This window comes from Brassica napus, chromosome C5 (assembly GCF_020379485.1).
Source record: "Brassica napus cultivar Da-Ae chromosome C5, Da-Ae, whole genome shotgun sequence".
Taxonomy (NCBI): Eukaryota; Viridiplantae; Streptophyta; class Magnoliopsida; order Brassicales; family Brassicaceae; genus Brassica; species Brassica napus.
Window position 1 is genome coordinate 45,131,874 of NC_063448.1, and position 13,729 is coordinate 45,145,602.

The 13,729-nt window shown below is 30.0% G+C and overlaps 1 pseudogene; it reads right to left on the reverse strand.

The window, feature by feature from the left end:
- Window positions 1-215: 215 nt before the first annotated feature.
- Window positions 216-10,437, reverse strand: LOC125587292 (annotated as a pseudogene).
- Window positions 10,438-13,729: the final 3,292 nt, after the last annotated feature.

Sequence of the window (13,729 nt, forward strand, 5' to 3'; positions counted from 1 at the left end):
AATGTATGATTTAGGGTTTAAAATTTTCCAATGGTTTACGGTTTATCCAAGATTTAAAGTTTATAATTTAGGGTTTGAAGTTTAGGATTTAGCGCATAGGATTTAGTATTTTGCTAACGGTTTAACAATATTTATTTATTATAACTATTTTTATGTATTTTTATTATTTTATTTTAAAAATATAATTTTATTTGGAAATTCAATTTTGTTTCTTTTTTTAAAAGATATCAAATATCAAATACTCAAACACTATTGGTTAGTGAATCTAGAGGTTTAACCTAGGGGGTGAACCCAAGAATTTCTCTTTTTCTACTATCTTTTTTTGAACTTTACTATATTTCTACTTTCACGCTTAAGTTAAGGAGATTGGACAGCACCAAATTTTCGCAATCGCTTCTATAGAGACAGCATACTGATCAGAAGCGTATGAGATCAATTAAAAAGAATGCCTGATATTTAATAAAGCTTATTTTTAATCAACTGTAAGTTATAATGTGGTAAAATGTGCAAGTATCTTAATTTTATTGACAAATTATGTTTCAACCTCAGGAAAACAAATACTCGAACCCCCGTTCTTTATGGTAGGAATTAGGAAATGTTAAAAAATAAAAGTAACTATACTAGATTCAGTCAACAAAGTCCTCAATATCAACAAGATGTCGTGACCGGTGTAGCTAAGTTTCAAAAGGTGAACGGCGTCCTTTATAGTCGTAAAATGCTTCTCTGGAAAGTTTTAAACTTTTACAAAGAACATATTTTTCGTATCAGCGATCTAGTAATTTAATAGTTTTTTTCTCAGTCGATTACGTTATCACTTTAATAGCTTTCTCGTATCTTCTGTATGTTGAATTATATTATTTGAAAAATATAATACATATAAAGTATATTGTCAAACAAGTTATATATATTATTTATGTTTGATCTAAAAAATCCTTTTATAATTTTTTTTCTCATCTTTTATTTATTGCATTTCCTTAAATTAAAACAAAAAAAAACGTGGTATTCAAAGAAAAAAATTAAAATGGGGTTTTATGTGTAAATTATGTTTTGTTAATGAAAAATTGAAAATGATGCAGGATAATTTTTTTTGTTCTTATTGTATTTAAATTAGGTTTAGTTAATCATGGACTTTTTGTTATAATTTCACCAACTAATTAATATTTAACAGACAAAATCGATCTTTTTAATTAGTAAAATAACACTAATTTTTTTTTGGATTCATGGCAATTGCCTATGTTGCCATAGGTTAGAGCCGGTACTGTGTATACTTATATAGTGTATGTTGATATCCTCCTGACGATGTAGCTGCATAATACCCTTTTATTTAAATCATTTCAAACCTTTATAATGGCTTCAACCACACAAATAATACCAAATTTGCTTACATTATATTTTCTTCATGCTTACCTCTAAATTTGGTTTATGCTGAAACAGCTCATATATACGTACTTCTTTATTTATGTATATGTACGTAGATGAATTATCATAAGACGTTGTCTTGATATAGTGTATGTAAAGTTTGAATAAATAGAATATTTTTCAACATAGAGGAGCGTTATATTTATAACGCTAGCTAGAGATCCTGCTAAAAAAAAAAGAAGAAAATCAAGAGAACTTCTTTACAAATAGTCAAATTAGATTATGATTTGATATATTCATAAGAATAATTTTTAATATACAAAAAAAAAATTAATATGCAGTACAAGTTTATTCTCTTCTATACCATGGCAAAGTGATGTAAAAAAATACCATGCTAAAAAGTACAGTTTGAAGTTATAAGCATAGCAAACATTTCAGATAACGAAATCGAAACCAGATCATTCTCGGAACACATTTACTAATTCATTGACTAACCCTTGAAAATAACGGATGGTTTTATAGTTTTGGTTGATGGGCTTTATAATTGTTAAAATTGTTCAAATTGGAACTTAGCTACTGTTCTTAAAGTTTAATGTCACACCATGTCGAAGTGGGAAAAGACATAATAATTTTATAATTTTACAATAATAAATACATATATGGATGTATGTGCAAACAATATATGTTGTATGTATATTACTGTGTGCGTGTGTGTGTGATATGAACTGCGATAACTTTGTGTGTAGTAGTATCATGGCTTTGTTAGGTTTGGCTGTACTCTATAAATATTTTGACATATCATCATGGCAAGAAATTGGGGATACTTCAGCTCTCTGATGTGATAATAATATCTTCTGTCAAGTTTTTCTTCCTAATTTACAAAAATATATTACACAATATTTACGGTTAGTTTTTCGATATCCATCTCCTTAACTTTAACAATGTGAGAATCAAGTTGCGACGAAATGTTAAAAAATTGTCAACATTCATATAATAGGGTTTCAGTATAAATTTCTTACAATCTTAAGTGAGAATATTTAGAAAACACTTACAATCATAAGTTCTTAAAAGAGTATATGCACTCACTGTATTTTTGGAAATGATAAAATAATGAACACCTTTTCTGTTATATGTAAACATATCCCTGAAATACATTTTTTGCTTCAGTATCATGAATAAGCCTTTATTCTCTTCCCAAAAAAAAGAAATTTGTGTGTTAGAAAAGAGAAATGACACTCATAAAAATCTAGTATGATCAAAATATCATTTAAGAATATTTTTAAAATAAAGATAAATAGGGAATCAACAAAATAAATTAATAAAGAAAGAAAAAAGGGGAATATACGTGACTATTTAGAACCATAAATGACATAAAGATAAAGTTCATATGACTTTTGTGGCTCATCAAAGGCCATCATCGTCCTCTATAGCCTAGGTTAAAGTAACTGGATAAAAATGAAATATTTACGACCTTTTTTTTCTTTCTTCATGTCACAAAAAAGGGCTTCTTTTTGATAGGTTAACACTGAAACAAACACGCGTGGTTCAAAGGACATCTAGTTATGTTTCTGATCTTTATCGCATAGTTTTGGTTTATCGATTATCCTTGAGAAGCATTTTTAAATTCTAACCTTTATTTTGTATTTTATTTTTAGGTTTGCCATTTTAGCTTAGGTATTCTAACTTTTATTTTGTATTTTATTTTCAGGTTTGCCATTTTAGCTTAGGTGTCATCACTGCAAACTTTCTCGGCTTCCAATTTTAAGAACCCTTCATTTACTAGAAAAATTACACTATGTGCCATTGATATTCATATAACATTTAATTTAATATAGAGACTACCATGTATATAAATTATACATCACCGCTGCTTCTAGCGGCAGCGTTCAGAAAAATATGGCAATGGAGATAAAAAAAAAAATAACGAAAGTTAAAACAGCCGCCGATTGATGACGCTAAACACACTGCGACTGGATATTCAAAGACTTTGATGACGCTATAAAATTTCGCGACACAAAAACTGGAGGAAACAGGTGTTTCTTATAAATCTGGCGGTAACAATTAGAAAGATGATGCCTTTGATTATTTGTTTTCCTTTTATAATTTTAAATGTCGGAAGCTGCGGTAGTGTCAACGAAAAGAACAGACCTATTATAACTAAACTTTAATTTCTCTTTTAACCGATCGTACATGTAATACATCGCCGATGTTGTCGGTATCTCGCCGGAGATTGATTCTGACGATAAGGGCATTTCTAACCCTACTCTATTTTCTCCTCTAAAATAGAGTTTAGAGTAAAAATGCTCTAATGGTATTTTATTTTCTACTCTATAATAGTGTAAACCTATTTTTTACTCTAGATTAATTTTTTTATTTTTTGTTCATCATTCTATTTTTCACTTACCATTGGAGAAACTTTATTATAGAAATAGAGTAAACCATCGGAGATGGCGTAAGTTTAGAGCTGTAGGGTTGAAGGTTGGAGAGTAAAGTAACTGAAGTGAGTATTGATCCTCTTATCAGATTTTATGATAAATCGTTGGATCTGAGATTCAACTGGAACGTTTTAGGGATGTTGCTGGAGAGATTCGATTGGAGATGGTGAGGCAGACGATCTTGTGCATGTTTCCGATCTGACAAAGAGACCATAGGTGGAGACGGGGATGGAGGAGACGGTGAGGTCAGTTAGGTTAAGTAGACGAGCGAGGCAGAGTCCTAAGAGGCCGTTGCGGCGGCGGTTGAAGGAAGAGACGGCGGAGAAGGAGTGGAGTGACTCAGGAAGGCGAGGTGGTGTGGAGAGAGAAGGGCATATAAGGAAAGAGAGGGAGACGAGTGATGGGGAGAGAGCTTTGAGTGTCGTGGAGGAGATGGAGAGATCGGAGGAGCAGTTTGTGAAGGATATTGAAGTGACGAGGCAGAATGGGGAGCCCATGTCGCAGTTTACGACGGTGGTGAGGAGATTTGGAAGAGGGACGGTGATCGCAAGAGTTTTTGACGATAGGGATGTTGAGAGATTCGAGAGCTTGAGCTGTTTTGGGTCTTATGGGGAAGAAGAGGTGCGAGGAGTCGAAGAGGTGCGTGGAAAAGCAGAGATGGTTGGAGAAGGAGTTGGTGAGAGGGAAGGAGCGGCGAGGACACTGGCTGGGAAGAGGAGGAGAAGGAGGAGTAACGGTGGCAGAAAAGGAGAGAGCGAAGACCGTAGGTAATTGTGTTTTGGGTTAATTATTACTTTTGTCTGATGAGAATCTAGCAACTTAGAATTAGGGTAACGAATCGTTTTGTAGTCATAGTGACATTTTGCTTGAGTACCGCTCCTGAATTTATGCTTTAGGTGTTGAGTGTGATGGTTTTTACTTTATTATTTTGCTTTTTGAAGTCCAAAACTCACCATAGTACTCATTCTTCTTAAGATTGATTTTAGTAGCTAGAACTTTAAAAAAAAAAGATTAACAGCTCTTTTGCATACAAATTTGTACTTGCAATCATAAAACTTTGAACCTTAATCTCTCGATGCACCAGAAGCAAGTGTTGCAATTTCAGAATCGTGGTCAGATAAAAGTGTAATTCAAGTAAAGTTCTGCTCAGGTGTAATACATTTTTTTTGCTGTGCTGTAAATTGTAACTTTCTTGCTGAAAATGACTGACATTGCAGAACGGTACATCTGAAGTTGAAGCGAATAAGATTGTAGCTAAGAGTGGAAATGTAAGTAACTTTCTTTCTAGCCTTTTGTGATCAACGTGTGAAGTGTTGTGATCTTATGTCTGTTGAATACACCTCAGATGACGGTAAAAACCCTAATGAAAATGAAGGTTGCATTACTTATCTCCTTGAAGAGAATTTCTCAATGAACCAGACTGGTCAACTCCTTGAAGAGAATTTCCCAGCAAATTTCACCAAAGGGGTAAATTAAAGATGTTTAGGACATGATTCAAACCAGTAAAGAAAATGAGAAGGCTTCAATAATCTAATCTTTATAAAATGCATTTTACAGACGCTGAATCCGAGTTCCTAGGGAAGTCATTCAGCAGATCAAATCACTTAACAATCTAGATGTGGAGCTTTATAAGTATGCAAAAGTAATCTTTGTCAAATCATATGAACTTGTGTGGAAAAACATGGTTTTAACTTTAAGTCGTCCTTGATCCAAAGACACCATAAGACTTGCAAATATACTTGCTCGAAGTTTCTCATTCGCAATGTTGTTGTATGTGCAGTCTAAGAGAAGTATGGTTGATCTGCAAAACGTGTTTGGAGAAATGGATGATGAGAAGCTGTAGAAGTTCGTATAAGTGAAACTATCTTATAGTTTAGCCTTGTGTTTTGGTTTAATTACGATTCAGACCTTTCATCTATGCTTCTTTCATGAATTTTGTTTTTTTTTTCATTGATTTTTTGTTACATTAGTTCTAATGATATCAAAATATAATAACATTGACGCCAATTCGAAAAAAATGGTAATGAAACATATACTCTAACTATGGTGAAATGTGCATATAACATCTTCCAAAAGCTCCAATTCAATTATAACCATGGAATACAACCACAAATTATAACGAATTAAAAGGTAAATAATGGTCTTTGGATTAGTTTTTGGTTTTCTAAAAACTATTTTTTTACCGATCAAGATTTTGGAAAAATAGATTTCTTAAAACTTGGGAAAACCAGATTTTGTAAACAACTACTTCTTTTCGAACAAAAACCAAAATCCAGATTTCTAAGCTTTCTCAACAATATATGTGGTTTCATATTTTCTTTTTATTTCTTAATAAAATATTCTATATATTAATATAATAAAAATAAATAAGAAATGATCAAAGTGATAGAATAGTAATAATATTTGTATTCTAAAATATTCAAAATAGGTTTTCGTAAAAATAATTTGTTAACATATATAATATGAAAATTTTATATAAGAGAAATTCCCTACGATAACTTTTTTTAAGTTTTTGTCACAAAAATAGCCCTCAATAAAGAAAATGACCAAAATAAATTTTATTAAAAGCTAAAAATGATCAAAATATGTATTTTTACCCTAGGGTTAACTAATCTATATTTAGGGTTAGAGTTAATGGGTGGAGTTTTGGGGATGGATTTTCAAATTTTAAAAAATTAAAAATTTCGAAATAAAAATGGACTATTTTGGTCATTTTTTTTAGGGCTATTTTTGTGACAAAAACTTAAAAATGACTATTTGAGAGAATTTCCCTTTATATAATAACATATTTTAAAATTTTGTCAATAAAATAAATTAATTATTTTTTAAAAAATTATGTAAAGTTTACATAAAAACAGTTCAAAAAAAAAATTTACATAAAAAGAAATTAACTTATAAGTGAAGTTCTTAAGAATAATAAACAAACTCTTAAAATTATATAAATTACTAATCAAACTTTAAAGAAACCAAAAATACAGAAAATTTCAAAATTAAATAGAAACAAAAACCAAAAACTAGAATCTAGAATCACCATTCATGTTTAAAAAAAAAAATTAAAAGCTACTACAAAATCTAAAATCTAAGTAAACAAACATCACTTGAGTCTTCTTAGTTTTTACTGAATAGAAATAACAAGCTAAAGGGTGAATACATTTTTCTTATTTTATATATATGTTTACTCCGCGCAAGGTGCGGGTCTTTACCTTGTATTAATTGAGAAGCATTACAACATTTTTTTTGTAGTCATGTGTCATCTACATATATATTTTACATTTTATTAAACTAATCATTAAATTGATTACTTGTGTACAAAAGAATACTTTTCATTCTTTTCTTAAATAAGACCAACGAAATTACCTAATATGATTGACATATTTATGAATAATAAAGATCTGATAACAGTTTTGTATCCTCTCTCTTTTTTGTTTAATTTTATATTATTTAAAAGTAATTAAAAAAACATATTAACCATGTAATAAAAAAATTATATTTTTTCTTATATGTTATATTTTGAATTCTTTTAAACCGACAATAAATGTCAAAAAATAATAAAGTCCCACATTGAAAATTTTGTTATCAATAGTTTAATATTTTTTGTTATAAGAAGATACCAACGATAATAAAATCGTATGAATATGAAGTTTCATTTAATAGATATTCATATTAAGAGTATATATGTCTATTTTAATATCGTTTAAATTAAATTATATACCATATAAAATAACATCATATGAGTAGGAAATCTCAATAATAAATATTTATATTAAAATTTGCATTGAAAACGTATTGAGGCGTTAATACTTTGATTTTGAAATTTGCATTGAAAACATCTCACATTCGAAATTTTGTGATCAATGGTTTAATAACATCATATGAGTAGGAAATCTCAATAATAAATATTTATATTAAAATATGATATATATCTATCTCAATTCAATATAATTGAAATTTAATTATATACCTTATAAAATAAATAAAATGATTGTTTTGATTTACTAACAAATAAAAAATGTTGTCAATAAACAATAGATATTATTTTGATTTGCGTGCTTACTCTAATTTAATTATGTACATAATACGTAAATAAACACAAAATAAATTTTAATATATAAAAATCATTTATATATATAATCTCATCCCGGCGCATGATGCAGATCTTAACCTATTTAACTTTATTTGTTGTTGTTGCAGAGATCTCTCCATGGAAGATGTCCTTTTATAAAGGGTGAGAGATGGACTGCTACAAAGTGGATAACAGATTAATCGTTTGATTATTATGCAGATAATTTTGTGAAAATGCAATCACATTTTACATGTAAAACAATAACTTTTAAGGGCTGAAAGATGATCTTGACATGAGCAGAGCAGATAACAAAAAAGGACATTAGAAAAAGAGTTAACTACAAAAAGTATATTTTCCGCTGCTGGGATTCAAACCAGGAAAGTCCTCCGTTGATGAGGAGTTTTAACAAATGTGCTACAGCGGATCTTATGGTTACTAACTGTAATTAACTATATAGATATAAAGTAAACTCTGACGTTTAGAATAAAAGGATGCAATTGTACATTTTATTTATTTCTTTTGTGTAAAAAAAATACTCAATTTGTGGATTTCTGGGTAAGCAGTTATTATAGGCAGATGTTTGTTAGATACTCAGATAATCCAAAGGAGCAGCACGAGCTCACAAGTTTCCAACTATTATGAGAAAGCTTCAGACAAAATACTATTCTTTCTGTCACTTAACGCTAAGGAAATACTGAACAGAACCGAGACATCTAGATGATCAGTGACCTGCAAGTTACATAGTATTCTAGCGGTACCAAAAGTCTTTGAGTTAGAATACAATTGCTACGAGGAATCAGGAAGATTGTAGCTGGAAGTCATATACGAGCGGATAGAAACCTGTACATAAACTTCCTCCTTCCCCATTTCCACCAAGTGGGAACACGAACAAGTCTCCTTTTCACCTGGTTCTCTGTAAAACCAGTGAGAGATTGTATTAAGAGAAATGTGCAATGAAGAAGAATGCAGTTGTTGTTTTTTGGGAAGCATTACTCACTTTTGGTTTCAATCAGACGTGTTTCCCACTCTGAGAGTAATTTGGAGTAGGCGGTAGCTACTAGCCAGTGATGGCCAGAACTTCATTTGGATATTCATTACATCAAGAACAGTTTCCAAGTCGGCTTTTGAAGGCGTGGTAGCTATAGGTAAGTCATCGTTCACGGGATTTTCACCCATAAGCACCTTTACAGATGAAGAGGGATCATTTATAAACGTTTGTCTCTGTAGAAGCCGGATAACCAGATTGAATAAACGAAATAATAAAAGCGATATGTTAAGGAAATAAACGATCGTAAAGGGCGAATACAAGAACGATAAGAAATCGTATTCGCAAATGAACATGGAGTCGAGATATAATATCTTTCCTTAACTCTAAATATTCGCTCCGTTAGTGAGACGGTACTGTACGGATATCGAGTCCCAGGATACAACCATGGCAGACGATCACGCTTCACTCGTGAATCGCCCTATCGAACTATAAATCTACGAAACACTCTCGAACTATAGACTTACGATAAGGGATTTTTGCTGTTGGTTTTTGATACGAGAAAAGTTAACAAATGAAGAAGGAGGAGAGTCGATATTTAAAGAGACGGACGAGAGCCACTTCCCGCAACAGTTGCTGCACTTATGCGGAGATCTCGCAGAGATCACGGGAAGTTAAGTTTCGAAAACTTATTTCCCAAGACTCTCTTATCTCGTTTAAAATTAGAGAGGATAAAATGCATGACGTTTTTATTTTCTAAACAAACTACTTGTCGTTTTAAATAAAAATGCATGTCGTTTTTTCTCGAATTAAAAGGCAAAACGTTGAGCTTAACTTGGTCCAAAAAGAATATTCTTATCGGGACGGCGGCGGCGGCGCGCGCTTGGGGAGTCTTCCTCTCTCTCGAAGCTGTTTAACACATGATATCAAGTGACCATATATAAAGAGCTTTCTTCCTCTTGTTCCCACCGATGTGGGGTAAGTCCCTTTGTGTTCATTATTAATGTTTTTTGGGCTTTTAAACACACAGGCCCAAGGCCCAAATCATTTGTTTTCACAATTTTCATTAAAGCCTAATGGCTATTAATGGATCCAACAGTCTCCATGTTGAAAGATACGGAGATTGAAAAATAAAGACTAACCTTGATCACAACTGTAGCAGAAGAAGAGACGGAGCGAAGATTGTAGCTGCAAATAATGACCAATTAAAAAAAAGCTTTAAAACTGTTGTGATTCTCACTTTGATTGGTTTCTCTCTTTTGTACCTCTGTTTTTCTCTGTTTTGTTGTGCAAGAGTTTACTTTATCAAACAACCTTTTTTCATTCATACTTCCATGCTTTCTTACAAACAACCACACACTGTCTTTATAGTAGACTGCTTCCTGACTTACACCTAACACAACACATAACACATACCTCTGATCTTTAGACCACTCTTACACTCCACCACTTAACTATTCTAACAACTCCTTAACCACTTCATACAACAACTCTTAACTTAGTTAACAACTAACTAGTTAATACCTTAACTCTTGTAACCACTTGTTACAATCTGGTCCACGTTCATCTTCATCTTCAGAACATCTCAAAGTCATTGTCATCTTCTTCCTCCTAATCTTCTTGCTTTTCTTCTTTGATCTCTATCATCTTCTCATTATGATTCTTGCCTTCCTTTTCTTTTGCAGGGGCAATCAAAGGGTCAATCCTCAACAAAAACCTGCCCATTTTGAAAGCGAAACTATTTAGAAACATCAAAACTCGAGAATAACTAATTAGAGTTTGACATCTCTTTATATATTAGATTCTCATTTGTCTAATTTCCAATGTGAGACTTAGATTGACATCTCACGCACGAATCACCTAACATCTGTGTCATTCGAGAATAACAAGCTGGAGTTACCTGAAAGTAAGTGTAAGCTTGATCTCTTATCGGTGGCAGGTTTTCTTGTTGGAACGTTGGCTGTCGTATCGTAGGCGTACCGTTATTTCCGGGGAAAGCACCCGGCTGATCGGATCAAATGGATTATGCACGTAGTCGGATCTACGACACGGCCTCTCACGTCAAAGAGTATGCTAGAGAGTATGGTGGATATTTCCACGATAAGGCTAAAGATGCAGCCCCTGGTGCTTAACCTTAACCGGTCGGTATAATCTGGTTCAGGGGAAGATAGTTGACGTGTTTGGTGTATGGAGGATAAACATGGTTCATGCATGGTAATATAAATATACTACTATAACATTTTGTTAATTTTGTTTCCGTTAATAAATAATATAAATGAATATATCTGGTTATGTATAAGCTTTATAAGATTTTTGGTGTTTTTATTAGTCACCTGAAATGTATTAGTATATATATTTATTGGCGAGTTATTTACTTTCTTTTAAGACTTTAATAATCAAACTAGATTTTGACCCGCGCTTCGAAAGCGCAGGATTATCTTTTGTTGACATCTATCTTATTAAAATAGAAGTACACTTATAAATTAACCCTTAAAACTTTAATTTATTTACGCTTCAATGCCACTGAAGTAATAACTAATCTTATTTTAAAACATTATCTGTTTTTAACTAATTTATATACAATTATCTAAAATAAATTCACAACCAATTCATGATAAATCTTAAATTTAATTAATACACCACAATTCGAAATCCATATATTTAGGATCTTCGTAATTGGCAAGTCTTAAATTATAAAAATACATGACTTATAAATTCTAACAGATTTATAATCAATACTTTTCCAATTTACTTTGTTTTCACTTTTCTTAAAAATAAATTTTACCGAGTAATAAATATATAGATACGAATTATTATAAACTATTATAAAATATATTTTGATGCTATAGTAAAATAATGGAAATATGATAATATATATGTATATATATTTAACAACCATAATTACATTATTACACCAAATAATACCAATGGTTAAATAAATTAATATGAACTTTTTAAATTAATTTTAAAATAATTTAAGCAAACTTACAGAAAAACTAAAAAATCATTTCATTTACAATATAATTTTGTCAAAGTTTACAATATACTTAACTAAAATAACTATAATTGTAAATAAATATATTTTTAGATTGATATTCAAAATTAAGTTTCCTATTTTCACATGATGAATATGTCTGATATTTTTATTTAGGTGTGTCATTAGTTTTAGTCAAACAGAATTATATAAAACTTAACATGCATTTATATAAAATTGATTTCGAATATGGAAGATGTGTCATTAATTAATAAACACGATAAAAACGTGATATAATGTTAAATATAAAACAATATTTAATTTATATTAACATAAAAAACTTGTAAAAACCACCTACACCGATTTAGGTATCCGTTTACTCAATTTAGAATACAATATCGTATTAAAATATATAGTTATATTTTCATTATTTATTAGTAATAACTAAAAATTTAAAACTACATAAAATAATAATTTATATAATTTATACATAAATATAAATTATTCCATTTATATATTATTGGTAGATTATTTTTATACAAATTAAATTTCACTCAAAATCAAATACAATAAATTTATATTATAAAAATATGTTGATGTAATTGAATGTTAAAAGCAAAATATAATTACTCAATGTAATAAATAGAATTATTATGTTTAAAATGTTATATTTAACAATTATATAATATGCGTCAAAACTTAAATAATATAATTTATACAAAACAAAATTTTACTTATAAAAATGAAAATAAATACCCGTGTGGTCGGACGGGTCAAGCTCTAGTATTTATTAATCCGTCTGTTTGTTCATTAATTTTTTTAGACCTACGCGTTTAGTTTTGGTTACAATTTGTTTCTTTTTTTATTCGGTTCTGTTTTGGTTGCCGTTATTTTTTTGTTTCTAGTTCAAGAGATATAGGAACCTTTCAATTATTTATGAATTTGGATTTTAGTGATTAGTTCTCTGTTATGGCTCGATTTCTATTTTTCAGATAATTTTCAATAATTTGTGTAAAAATCAATTAGGGTATCAGATAACTCGGATAAATTAGATGTTCCTGATAATAAAATACTTGGGTGATTCAGTTCTATCTGGAAATTATGATAATATTAAATATTTGGATAAAAATTAATAAAATAATCTGATATTTTTGGTAGTTCGGTTTATAGGTAGTAATTTTAGAATATTTGATAATTGGAAAATAAATATTTAATATTTTTAGGTACATAAACTATATCTTAGTACCCATTTGATTTTTCGGTTTGGTTCTGATTTGGTTTCCGTTTATCTGTTTCAAAGATACATGGACCGCTCATATATTTCTAAACATCGATTTGGTTTTCGTTTCATATTTTTTGCTTGGTTTCGTTTTTGGTTCTGTTTTAATACTACGTTTTTGGTTCTCGATTTAGTTAGAACAAAACTTAAATAAAATTGTATATATTTAAGAGAAATAAAGGCTTAAGAATACTTACATTCTCATATCCTAAGATGATATCCATAGTTTATCATGATGTAGAAATGTATTGTTTATATGAGTGTTTTTTTTGTTGGAATTGTGCTGTTTAAAAATCGTTAGGTAAGTTTGTATTTATAATTATAGTGTAGCTCAAAATTTTTAGAAGGTCAACAATATTCCAACGAATATTTGTATAGATACAATGAAAGTTGATATATATTGTGGATTCAATATTTTAATAATCGTAACAAAAGTTTAAGTTGTTTTTACCAATAATTAAGTTCATATATATTAATAGATAATATAATCTATATATATAAAGTTGGATTTTCCCTTCTTATGACATGTGGAATGAGGGTTTGTTGACATGTGTTCTCATGTTTTTTTTTTGTATTTAAATTCTTCTTCTTTTAAATTATTGCAATTTTCTCCATCAATTTTTAATTGTGTATT